Source organism: Petromyzon marinus (genome assembly GCF_048934315.1).
Source record: "Petromyzon marinus isolate PM22_M1 ecotype Great Lakes invasive population chromosome 67 unlocalized genomic scaffold, UKy_Petmar_22M1.pri1.0 chr67_unloc.3, whole genome shotgun sequence".
Taxonomy (NCBI): Eukaryota; Metazoa; Chordata; class Hyperoartia; order Petromyzontiformes; family Petromyzontidae; genus Petromyzon; species Petromyzon marinus.
This window is the reverse complement of record NW_027422593.1, coordinates 41,575-46,390: the sequence shown is the minus strand read 5'-3', so window position 1 is coordinate 46,390 and position 4,816 is coordinate 41,575.

The window sequence follows — 4,816 nt, the reverse complement described above, 5'->3', positions numbered from 1 at the left end:
TCGCTCGGCGAAGTTGGCGGCTTAGCATCATCATCATCGTCATGTGCAAATTCATATCAGCAGCCAAATACTCCGAACAGCGTGGGGGTGACGTCGATTCTGAACGTGGAGGGGGACTACCGCAGGGACCCGGAGAGAAATCCACGCGACCACGGGGAGAGAGAGAGAGAGACGCAAACTCCAAATATACAGCAGGTGTAAGGGTCGGGGAATCGAACCCACGACCTCCTGTATACCGGGCGAGGTAGTCAACATCTCATAGCCACCGTGATGATGATGATGATGATGAGAGACACGCAGACTCCAAATATACAGCAGCAGCAGCAGGCGTCGTCAGGGTCGGGATGGAACCCACGACTTCCTGTACACCAGGCGAGGTAGTCAACATCTCCTAGCCACCGTGGTGATGATGATGAGAGTGGGAGACACGCAGACTCCAAATATACAGCAGCATCAGGCGTCGTCAGGGTCGGGATCGAACACACGACCTCCTGCGTACCAGGCGAGGTAGTCAACAACTCCGAGTCGCCAAGGTTAGATTCGACACCCGGAGGCCTTTCATCCTCCTCCTCTGCGGCGGTGGCGGTGATAAAACGTGACCTTGCACGAGGCTGAAGGCTGTGATGGTGGCGGTGGTGACGGTGGTGGTGGCGGTGACGGTGGTAGTGGTGGTGGTGACGGCGGTGACGGTGGTGGTGGTGGCGGTGATGGTGGCGGTGGTGCTGGTGGTGGCGGTGACGGTAATGGTGGTGTCGGTGATGGTGGTGGTGGTGGCCGTGACGGTGGTGGTGGTGTCGGTGATGGTGGTGGTGGTGGCCGTGACGGTGGTGGTGTCGGTGATGGTGGTGGCCGTGACGGTGGTGGTGGCGGTGATGGTGGCGGTGGCGGTGACGGTGGCGGTGGTGGTGGAGTGGTGGTGGAGTGGTGGTGGAGTGGTACCCCCCCCCCCCCACTCTGTAATCCGCGTGCCGCCTCTGGCAGATGTTCCTTTGTTTGCTTATCACAGCGCGAGGCGCTCACTGGGTGGCATGGGTAGATTGGTGGGTGGTGTGGGTAGACTGGTGGGTGGGTTGTAGGTACGTGGGTGGGTAGACTGAAAGGTAGGTGGGTAGGTAGTTTGCTGGGTGGCGCGGGTAGATTGGTGGGTGGGTTGTAGGTGCGTGGGTGGGTAGAATGAAAGGTGGGTGGGTAGGTTGGTGGGTGGACGTGGGTCAATTGATGGGTGGGTGGCAGGTGAGTGAGTTGGTAGACCGAACGTTGGGTGGGTAGGTTGGTGGGTGGCCTGGGTAGTTTCGTGGGTGGGTAGGTAGGTTGGTGGATAGGTGGGTAAATTGAAAGGTGGGTGGGTATGTAGGTTGGTGGGTGGCGGGGGTAGATTGGTGGATGGGCATGTGGGTGGGTGGTAGGTGGGTGGTTGGTTAGACTTAAAGGTGTATAGGTTGGTTGGTGGGTGGCTTGGTATATTGGTGGGTGGGTAGATTGAAAGGTGGGTGGTTATATAGCTTGGTGGGCGGCGGGGGAAGATTAGTGGTTGGGTAGGTGGGTGGGTGAGTGATAGGTGGGTTGGTGGGTAGATTGAAAGGTGGATGGGTAGGTTGGTGGGTGGCTGGTAGGTGGGTGAGTAGATTGATAGGTGGATGGGTAGGTTGGTGGTTGGCGTGGGTGGATTGGTAGGTGGGGGTAAGTGGGTGGGTAGATTGATATGTGGGTGGGTAGGTTGGTGGGTGGGGTGGGTAGGTTGGGGCGTGGCATGGGTAAGTGGTAGGTGGGTGGTGGGTAGTTGATAGGTGGGTGGGTCGATTGGTCGGTAGGTGGGTAGATTGGTGGGTGAGTAGGTAGATGTATAGGTGGGTGGTTGAGTCATGGGTGGGAGGGTAGATTGATAGGTGGGTGGATGATTGGTGGGTGCGTGGGTAGATTGGTGGGTGTGTGGGTTGGTTGGTTGGTGGGTAGGTGGGTGGCTTGGTAGGTGGGTGGGTAGATTGGTTAGTAGTTAGATAGGTGGGTGAGTGGGTAGATTGAAGAGTGGGTAGATTGATAGGTGGGTGAGTGGTGGGTGCGTGGGTAGATTGGTGGGTGGGTGGATTGGTTGGTAGGTGGGCGGGTGGGTTTTTAGGTTGCTTGAGTTGGTGCGTGTGTAGCTTGTTCGGTGGGTGAGTGGGTGGGTTGCTTTTTAGGTGGGTGGGTGGTGCTTGAGTAGACTGTTGGTGAGGTGTGGGTGCGTTGGTTTTTGGTTGGCTGGGTTGGTGGGTGGGTTGGTGCGTGGGTAGACATGGGTGGGTGCGTGGGTAGATTGGTGGCTGGGTTGGTGCGTGGGTAGCTTGGTGGGTTGGTGCGTGGGTAGGCTGGTGAGTGGGTGGGTAGACTAGTAGGTGAGTGGGTAGACTGGTGGGTGGGTGCGTAGGTAGACTGGTGGGTGAGTGGGTGGGTGTTGGGTAGACTGGTGGGCGAGTGGATGGGTAGATTAGTGGTGGGTTGGTGCGTGGGTAGACTGGTGGGTGAGTGGGTGGGTGCTTGGGTCGCCTGGTGGGCGAGTGGATGGGTAGTTTGGTGGGTGGGTTGGTGCGTGGGTAGACTGTTGGGTGGGGCGTGGTTTACTGGTGCGTGAGTGGGTGGGTGGGTGCGTGGGTAGACTGATAGGTGAGTGGATGGGTGCGTGGGTTGATCAGTGGATGGAGTGGACGTGAGGCTGGGTGTGTCCTTTGACAATGGTCAGTCATCATAATCATCAACCTTCCCCTGTCATTGACATTGTCGCGGTCCTGCTACAAAATACGCGCGTGTGTGTGCGTGTGTGTGCGTGTCTGCGCGTGTGTGCGTGCGTGGTGCGTGCGTGCGTGCTGTCGTGTGTGTGTGCGTGGTGTGTGCGTGCGTGCGCGTGCGTGTGTGCGTGCGTGCGCGTGTGTGTCTGTGCGTGTGTGCGTGTCTGCGTGCGTGTGTGCGTGTGCACGTCTCTGTGCGTGCGCGTGTGTGTCTGTGCGTGCGTGTGTGTCTGTGCGTGTGCGTGTGTCTGTGCGTGTGCGTGTGTCTGTGCGTGTGTGTGTGTGTCTATGCTTGTGTGCGTGTGTCTGTGCGTGTGCGTGCGTCTGTGTGTCTGTGCGTGTGTGTGTCTGTGCGTGTGCGTGTCTGCGTGTGCGTGTGCGTGTGTCTGTGCGTGTGTGTGTGTCTGTGCGTGTGTGTGTGTCTGTGCGTGTGTGTGTGTCTGTGCGTGTGTGTGTGTCTGTGCGTGTGTGTCTGTGCGTGTGCGTGTGCGTGTGTCTGTGCGTGTGCGTGTGTCTATGCTTGTGTGCGTGTGTCTGTGCGTGCTTCTGTGTGTCTGTGCGTGTGTATGTCTATGCTTGCGTGCGTGTCTGCGTGTGTGCGTGCGTGCGTGTGCGTGTGTCTGTGCGTGTGTGTGTGTCTGTGCGTGCGTGTGTGTCTGTGTGTGGCAGTCAGCGCTGGCGCTGCGAACCCGGCAACCCGAGTTCGATTCCCGCTCACGGTGACGATTTATCTGAAACCGGTACCTGGGCATTCCCTCCACACCCCCCCCCCCCCCCCCAGTAGCTGGTGTAGCGGTGGTGGTGTAGTAAACATCGCCGCTGTGGGGAGACAAAGGCGGCCGGGCGTGGTGCTGGTCACCCACCACCTCGTGTGCCACAGTGCCGGTAGCCTTCATAGGTGCTTGCTAACAGCACTTGCCCCTACAGTCTGTAGAGCTTACACGGGGACCTTTGTCTATGTGTCTACCTTCATAGGTGCTGCTGCTACTCGCTACTAACAGCACTTGCCCCAGCAGTCTGTAGAGGCTACACGGGGGACCTTTGTCTGTGTCTACCTTCACAGGTGCTGCTGCTACTCGCTACCAACAGCACTTGCCCTTACAGCCTGTTAGAGGCTACACGGGGGACCTTCGTCTGTGTGTAAGGTCGCAGCCAGGCAGCTTAGCGGTGGTAATGACCCCCCCCCCTCCTGCCCCCCTCCCTACCCCCCTCCCTGCCCCCCCCCTGCCCCCCCTGCCCCCCCATGATCCTCCTCATGTGCATGCGCGACGTGAACGCGCCCAAGCTGACGCCCCTCCGACTTGCCCCTCTTCCCGACTTGCCCCCTCTTCACCGCCATCATCCAGGACCTCTTCCCGGGAGTCGACGCGCCGACACTCGAAGACGCAAAGGTAGGGGAGGGGGGAGGGGGGGGGAGGGGGGAGGGGGGGGGGGGGAGGGGGGGGGGGAGGGGGGAGGGGAGGGGGGGGGAGGGGGGGGGAGGAGGGATATTATCTCTCTCGCCTGGTGTGCAGGAGGTCGTGGGTTCTATCCCGGGCACCCTGACACGACCCCAGCTGTAGTAGATTTGTCACCTCTGGTTTCTCACTCCCAACGACTGCCCAACCACTCACTCGCTCACTCACTCACCCACCCACTCACTCACCCACTCACTCACCCACCCACTCACCTACCCACCCAATCACTCCCCACTCACTCACCCAATCATCACTCACTCACCTACTCACCCACTCACTCACCCACTCACCTACCCACCCACTCACTCACCCACTCACTCACTCACCCACTCACCTACCCACCCACTCACTCACCTACCCACCCACTCACCCACCCACTCACCTACCCACCCAATCACTCACCCACTCACCCACCCACTCACCTACCCACCCACCCACTCACTCACTCACCTACCCACCCATCCAATCACTCACTCACCTACCCAGCCACTCACTCACCCCAATCACTCACTCATTCACTCACGTACCCACCCCACTCACTCATCCACTCACCTACCCACCCACTCACTCACCCAATCACATCACCCGACTCACCTA